Source organism: Amblyomma maculatum, chromosome 9, assembly GCF_055883805.1.
Source record: "Amblyomma maculatum isolate TAMU_Amacu chromosome 9, ASM5588380v1, whole genome shotgun sequence".
Lineage (NCBI taxonomy): Eukaryota > Metazoa > Arthropoda > Arachnida > Ixodida > Ixodidae > Amblyomma > Amblyomma maculatum.
Genome location: NC_139352.1, coordinates 50,240,517 through 50,249,034, shown reverse-complemented (window position 1 = coordinate 50,249,034; position 8,518 = coordinate 50,240,517).

The following is an 8,518-nucleotide window of genomic DNA, read 5'->3' as shown; positions in this document are numbered from 1 at the left end:
CATCATCATCCTGCGGCTACCCCAGGCAAGGCCTCCCGCACCATAAGGTTTGGGGTTTTGTGTTTCGGGGAGCGGGCTTTTCCCAGCCAAGGGGCTCATGCAATCCGGCCTGTTCCTACCGGGGCGGGGCCGCAGCGTATATGCACCACATCCACACCACCCCGGTGGGTCGAGTCCTGACGCGAGCAAGATATCTCACTTCTAGTTTTCCGTTTTCTTCTTTGAATATCACCATGGGGTGTCCCCATTCTTCAAAAAACTTCTTTCCCCTCAAGTGGCGTTTCTCTCCTCTAGGTGGAACCATAGTTCTTTTCTGATTTTGGCCTTCACATCTTGGAGGCCCGGATTCTTGTTCGAGTAGGCCGCTTTGCAGCGGACCAACCACACCTGATAGTTGACCTCTGCCATGTGTCAAGACAACCTGCTTGCGCCCTTCTTTTGGAAGCGGGTCAAGTAGCGCACGGTGGGGTATGGGATCCTGGGAAGGCCGAACACATATCTCAGACGCTCTAGGAGGGCTGCGGGAATTGGGCAGCCCAGAAACTGCTCCGCTGTCTCTCGGGCCAAGCAGAAGGGACACAGGTCAATATTTCCCGACGTCGCAGGGACGAAGGCGCTCCGTCTGATTGGTAAGATGCCTCTTGCGAACCTCCACATCAGGGAAGCTCGGCGAGCATCGAGGAAGTGGGTGGTTATGTCCTGCCAACTGGGTCTTTCTGCGCGTAGCATGTAGCTTGATAGTGGGCAGGGAGCGGAGGGGTGATCATATTGATAATATCTTTGAGGGGCATGATTCGTGAGTCAACGTCAGACGAGTTTTCTTTCAGGTACTCTAAGTCTGTGGCGGCGGTTCAGTAAAATCATAGGAATAACCCTGCATGCGGGGTGTTGTGATGTAGGGCCTTCTAGGTGAATGTTCGCAGCCGTGTCGACAGATAGTACGAAGTCGTCGTTTTTGTTAGCAGCATGTCGCATTCGACGGCTCTGAATGTCCATTTGATGTGCAGAGCCATATCCAGATCAGGCAGCCCCAGGCCACCTTTGAATCTGGGCAGGCAGACGATGGCTCGCTTTACCTTATCGGTGGCTCCCTGCCACAAAAAAGCGGTATATGTTTCTGGAGCTTTTTTTTTTTTTTTTCTGGGGGGACGTAAGGACGCTGGCCACAAAGCTGAAGGTAGAAATCAGCATTGTCTTGATGATGGTGGCCTTCGCAGTCAGGGGACATTTTAGAGCACCAAGATTGTAGGTTTTGATGCTTAGTTGCTCTTCAGCCCTATTCCAATTTCTGGGCGCTAGTCCAGCGGAATCGAAGAAATATCAGAGGATTGGTGTCTCGCGAGTAACAGAGAGATTGGATAGCGGTAGGGGAGGGGGTCATGTTCAAGGCCATAATAGTGGACTTGTTGTGATTGAGGCGAGCCCCACTCGCTTGGCAGTAGTCCTTAGTTCAAGTAGTCTCTCCACTGATGTTGTGTCTGGCACCACCACAGAAACGCCATCCGCGTAGGCGAACACTGGAGTGCAGGGAGGGCTCGGTGGCAATGGTGTTTTGCGGATGTCGTCATCTGTAACAATCTTTTGCAGGAGGGGTTCAATCGCTATCACAGAGAGCAACAGGGAGAAGGGGCAACCTTATCGGACACACCTTTCCACGGGGAATGGCATTGAGATGCGCCCCTGTACAATGATTGCTGCTTGTGGTGCCGCACAAAGCGCCCTGCACATATTTATGTATTGTACGGGAATGCCCGCGAGCTCAAGTGTCCTAAACAGGTACTCGTGACTCAGGTGGTCGAATGCTTTCTCTTGGTCCAGGGAGCAAAGAAAGCCATCGAGGCTGCGCGATTCCATCTATGTCAAAAGGTCTCTCAGAGCCATGCTATGGAGTTCTACCGAGCGGCCTGGGACACAGCAAGCCTGGTGCGGGCCTACTATTGACGATAGAGCAGGCGTCAGGCGCAAAGAGAGACATTTGGCAATTGCCTTGTAGTCCGTATTTAGAAGGGTTATTGGCCTCCAAGCTTTAAGGTCGCTGCGCCTGGAGGTGTCCTTGCACAGGAGTGTGATGAGGCCTTCGTTCATACTTAGAGTTAGTTCCCCTCGCTCTAGGGCGTCGTTTGCTAAGTTGATGAAAATGGTCTTTAGCGACGGCCAAAACTTTATGTAAAAGGCTGGCGGGAGTCCGTCCATACCCAGGCTTCTGTTTGACTTCATCTGTTTTAGGGCTGTGTGTATCTCTTCAGACGACAGCCATGTGTCGTCCAGGTTAGGTGCATCAGGTGCTGCCTGCAGCTGGAACGATGTGGGGGTGCAGGGCTCAGCAGCATAAAGTTCGATGTAGAAATCGCGTGCCAAACTCAATACCTGCTCAGGGTTCGTAACAATATGGCCGGTGAGTGGATCTTCGACTGCAGAGAGGGTTTCGTTCTTTCTGGCAAGGCGACGGCGTAGCAGATGATGGGAACACCATGCCTCGGTTTCCCATCGTTCAGAGCGTGCTGTTGCACGAAGTCTGTCCCAGCGCCGATTTAGAAGGCGATGGAGCTCCTTACACAGGGTGGACAACGCAGCAGGGATGCTCGGTCCTTGATAAAATGGGGCCGATAGCGAGATGATGGCATCCGAGACTATTCGAACTTCTTCTCTCTCTTCCCGCGCCATCTTCTTCCCCCACTCTTGGAGGCAAGTCTTGATGGAGGTTTTCATATTATCCCAGCTTTCTGCATCCATGTTAGGGGAGACGTAACGCTTTATAACTCTGACGACTTCCTGCTGGCAACGCTCGTCATCCAGAAGTCGCGGGTTTAATTTCTAGCAACCCTTTTCTCGTGGAGTAATATCAGCCGCACACAAGCGCGTGATAAGCAGCCTGCGGTCACTTAGGGCATTGGAGAATACCCAAACAGAGTGCAGGGAACCAGCTACGCTAGCAGAGACATAGACGCGGTCAATACGGCTTTCGAAACCACGGCCAGACTAGGTCATGCCGGCGCGACCAGGTTGGAGTGCGCGCCAAGCATCGGTTAAGTCTAACTCCTCCACCACATCACGCAAGGCCTGTGCGCCATTGTGGTCTGTCCAAGCCGCCGTGGTGTACCCCGAAGAGAGCGGCGGTCTTCCTTGAAGAGGACTTAGTTAAAATCGCCCAATAACACTATTTTGGCTTGGCCAATAAATCTCTCTTCTAGCCCCTGAAAAAATTATCGCTGTCCAAAACGGCATGGGGCATATACATTAATGATGCGAATGCCATTGTTAAGGAATCGAGACAAAGCGTCCTGCGTTGTCCCGATCATGACGTATAGGACTGACACGCCGGCGTCTCTTAGGAAGATGAGCGCAACTCCCCGTGAACCCTTCCTTCCGAGCAGCCACATTGCGTTTAGAAAAAGTTTTATTAGACATTAGACGTTCACATTAGCTGCGACAAATGACCAAAACAACAAATACCCATGGTTTTAAACCTTGAACTGCACCCGGCACTGGTCATTCACATTACTTACCACAATGATTTTCAAGAAAACGCTGAAAGCTAGGTTATCGGGTTAAAAAAGAACGGCTCCATAAATTAGGCCCCGCTTATGGGAACAAATTTATTTGCAAAATCTCACGACTTCGTTGCTCTATTTGTGTAGAATTTTATTCTGCTTGTCCTTGTAGCAAACTAAATTATGCAGGAAAAATCGCAAACAAGCTGGGACACCATATCTTCCCGCGAACATAAGTTGATGTTGATTGGTTCACAGGAAGAGAAAGGCGCAGTATCTGTCACACTTGTAGCTGTGGACACCTGAACCGCGCCGTGAGGGAAGGGAGAAAGGTGGGAGAGAAAGTGGAAAGAGAGAAAGAGTAGCCGTAGTGGAGGGCTACGGAGGAATTTCGACCACCTGGGGATCTTTAACGTGCGCTGACATCGCACAGCACACGGACGCCTCTTCGTTTCGCCTCCATCGAAACGCAGCCGCCAAGGTCGGGATCGAACCCGGGTACTCCGGCACAGTAGTCGGGCGTCTTACCACTGCACCACCCCGGCGGGGCCGAACATAAGTCGCCACACTTCCTTTCACCAAACTACTGTACATTGTTCTATAGTGTATATATTTCTTTTTTATTTTTACCTACCCTTTCCTTTCTCCCTATCGCTCACCTCTTTGATTTCCTCTACCCCTTCCTCGCTATCTCTATTTCCGCCGCCCCAGTTCAGGTGCTTCAGATTTTAGATAGCAGATACCGGGGCTGGCAGACATATTTTCCTTTCTTTTGTATATAAATAAAATAACCACTACCACCACTACCACCACCACCACCACAATCACCACTGAAGGAAAGGCGCAGTATCTCTGATTTATTTATAGGAAGGGAAAGGCGCGGTAACTGTCTCACTTGTTTTTCTGTGAACACCGCAACCGCGCCGTAAGGGAAGGGAGGAAGATGGGAGTGAGAGTGGAAAGAGAGAAAGAGGAGCCGTAGTGGAGGGCTACGGAGTAATTTCGACCACCTGGGGATCTTTAACGTGCGCTGACATCGCACAGCACACGACGCCTCTTCGTTTCGCCTCCATCGAAACGCAGCCGCCGAGGTCGGGTTCGAACCCGGGAACTCCGGCACAGTAGTCGGCCGTCTTACCACTGCACCACCTCGGCGGGGCCCAGTATCTCTCACACGTCTTGTTGTTGTGGCTGTAGGAAGAAGGAAAAGAAAATGCACGGGCCTGCTACTGGCTCTGTAGCTGAGCCACCTCCGCTGCCTCGTGCAGACAGAAAAGAGAGGAAACAACTGATTGATTTATAGGAAGGGAAAGGCGCGGTAGCTGCCTCACTTGTTTTCTGTAGACAACTCAACCGCGCCGTAAGGGAAGGGAGGAAGGTGGGAGTGAAAGTGGAAAAAGAGAAAGAGGGGCCGTAGTGGAGGGCCTCTGAGTAATTTCGACCACCTGGGGATCTTTAACGTGCGCTATCGCACAGCGCACGGATGCCTCTTCTTTTCGCCTCCATCGAAACGCAGCCGCGCCGAGGTCCGTAGAGAAGAAAGAAAAAGAAGAGGGAGAGAAAGACGCGCGCCGCAACAGCCGTCGTCCACCGCCTAAGCGGTGGCGGATGCAATGACGATAAAAATTCGGTGGCTGGCTAGCCCCCGCCGCAAGCGGCCTTGGCTTACCGTCCCAGCTAGAGAGCTTACATATCCGTCTTTTAGTTACAGCCACTGTATTTTAGTGGTGACAGCTGGGTCCAAGGTTGCCTAACGGCGGCTGTGGCGGCTACCAAACTTGACAGGCCGCCATATTTCCCCAGTGTAGCTTGCTTGAGGAATACGACAAAGCAGCTTTTCAAGAGCGTCCTCCTGCTGAACACGATAGAGATTACAGTATCGATCGTTACGTCGAGTGCAATTGCGCTTGACTATTTTCTAGTCTTAATTAATCGCCATTGTTTAACTGTGATCAAAAATTGAACTTCAGGCTATAGCATCAAGTCACATATCACGGGATAGCTTATATCGAGTATGATTGCAATAGCCTAGTTACCAGTGCCAATTAATAGCCGTTAATTAGTTAATTGTGAGCCACAATTGAACTTCAGGCTCCAATGGTAAATCATATCATGGGATGGCTTATGTCGAGTACGATTCCAGTACGCAAGTTGCTGGTCTTACTTAATTGCCGTTAATTAGTTAATTGTAAACAGCATTTAAATTTCAGGCTGCATCATTCATATCATGGGATAGCTGTCATTGAGTACGATTGCAGCAGTCATTGTGGACCCTTGTTTATAAGCGTCAGGCAGCTAATCGTCTCTAACAAAAAAAAAAAATTATAGGGTCTCTAAAATGTCTCTCAAGAGGAGAATGACGAAAGCCTCTCCTTCTCCCATCATTTGCCTCCATAATAATAATAATAATAATAATTAGTTCACAGGAAGGGAAAGGCACAGTATCTGTCACACTTGTTCTGTGGACAGCTGAACCGCGCCGTAAGGGAAAAGAGGTAGGTGGGAGTGAAAGTGTAAATGGAGAAAGTGGAGCCGTAGTGGAGGGCTGCGGAGTAATTTCGACCACTGGGGGTCTTTAACGTGCGCTGACATCGCACAGTACACGAACGCCACTTGGTGTTGTTTGCCATTTATCTACATATATTTTAATTATTTACTGGAAAGGAAAGGCGCAGTATCTATCACACTTTCTCAGGCAATTGCGAGTTTGGACGGTACAGCATCGCTCCTGTCGCGTGGCGTTCCTTGGCGCACGTTCGTGTGGGATTGCAGATGGCAGGAACGCTAGACGAGATCAGACTTCTTTTATCTGCGTTCGTTGCATTGCTACATATTTAATTATAATTGGTTTACAGAGAAGGAAAGGCGCAGTATATGTCCGACAAGTGTGCGTTTGGACGGTACACCATCGCTCTTGTCGCGTACGCATTCCTTGGCGCGCGTTAATAATTGGTTCACAGGAAGGGTAAGGCGCAGTATCTGTCACACACTTCTGTGGGCTGATTGATCTGATTGATTTATAGGAAGGGAAAGGCGCGGTAACTGTCTCACTTGTTTTCTGTGGACACCTCAACCGCGCCGTAAGGGAAGGGAGGAAGGTGGGAGTGAAAGTGTAGAGAGAAAGAGGAGCCGTAGTGGAGGGCTACGGAGTAATTTCGACCACTTGGGGATCTTTAACGTGCACTGACATCGCACAGCACACGGACGCCTCTTCGTTTCGCCTCCATCGAAACGCAGCCGCCGAGGGCCGCGCCGTAAGGGAAGGGAGGATGGAGGAAATTAAAGTGGAAAGAGAGAAAGAGAAGCTGTAGTGGAGGGCTTCGGAACAATTTTGACCACCTGGAGATCTTTAATTGTTGGTAAACATTTATTAAAAGCAGTCAAAGGGCCGAAGGCCCAGATCTGTGGGTCGGCCAAGACTCCTTGGAATCTGGCAGCCTCTAGAGCGAGACCGATGAGCGCTCGTTGGTTGTCCAGGGTAGAGCTGCGTAGATGAGCCTCCCAGGTATGTTCTGTGGGTGTTGGCGTGTGTTGTCGTGGAGAAGTCCTGACCATATGAAGGAGGTCTGCTATCATCCTCATGGTAGACACGGGGAATTATGAAGGGCGTTTCACGATCCTGGGCGTGGCTCAGTTATTAGCGCTGTCCAAGGTAGGGAGGTTCGATTCCCGGTGGAGACAAGGTTTATTAATTTATTTTTAACCCTCGCTCTCGAAAGCGTGACACCACTGCTGACAACCTTCTACTGAAAGCCTTCTGTCGACAACGATGGGGCTAATATTCAAGGCTTTCGCATTAAAAAAAAAAAAAAAAAAACGCGCTGGAAGTGTGTTAATTCTTACGACTCTTAAAAATGCTCCGCCGGCTCGTTGGCGGTGAAAATGAAAAGAAATTTGCATATAGCGGTAGCTTAATTTAGGCTCGTAGTACGTTTTACAACGGTACCTGATCGGTTCGGCCGTGCAGGGTGCAAGCTCCGAATCGTCTGCGCCGAGATGAGGGAATGAAAACCGACAACGCCGTGTTTCCGCGAAAGACGGAGGCAGTGTCATATGTGCCGTCCGTAGAGGCGCAGTCGATTCTGAACTTGCATCATAAGCGGCTAAACCAGGTAAGTGCCGATGTGAAACTTACTACGACACAAAAGCTGCGAGAGAAAAAAAAAAAATAAAGGGACACATAGATGCCTCCCGTCTTGCCTGCTGACTCACCTACCGGATCCTCGTTCGCGTTCATGTACCGTGCTGCTCGCTTAATCACTAATTCACTAATTTGTACCTCTGTTATCTCGAACGTATTCATTAGCATACATTCACTCGTAAGTACCCAATTATGTGAAAGACCACGTGCCAGACATAGACACCTGTAAACCCCGCTTTAACCAAGTCGTACGTAGCCTTGGAGCTAGTAGCGTGTCTTAACTCATCGCCAAAGGGATTGAGTTGGCTGATCATTCCTTGCCATGTCACGTGGTCTTGTGACGTCACACAGCCCGCCGACCAATCAGTAACCGGTCGTGTCACCTGCCAGAGCACAGCCTCCTCCCCGTGATTTTTCGCTCCTAACGCGCCAAAAACTGCAGCTTTTTTTTTTTTTTTTTTTTTTTTTAGGAAAGCGGGGTTTTTAACGCTATTGCGTTAACACCCAGCTGCGGACTCAGTTTCACCACAAACGGCCACATGCCGAAAAGAAAAAAAAAAAGGGGGGGGGGGGGGGGGTTACATATGTCCCATAAAACCATTTTTAGATATTACTGGTCGGATTAGCTGGAGAAGGCTGTATCTTCCAGCTCAAAAAATCTCCATTGAAACGCAGAGCCACAACAAAAAAGTTGGTACCAACTCGTATATACTACGTATGCAAGTCGCACATATATGAACTGAACCACAGAAAACGCATGTGTTGGATGTTAAAAGATCCTCGAAGGGAGCCAACTAGAATATGGAAGCCTTCACTCGCGCCACTTCTCTCGTGATTACGCACTCGTTGACAGTTTGCACTTCGGCATTGAAGTAAAAATACAGCT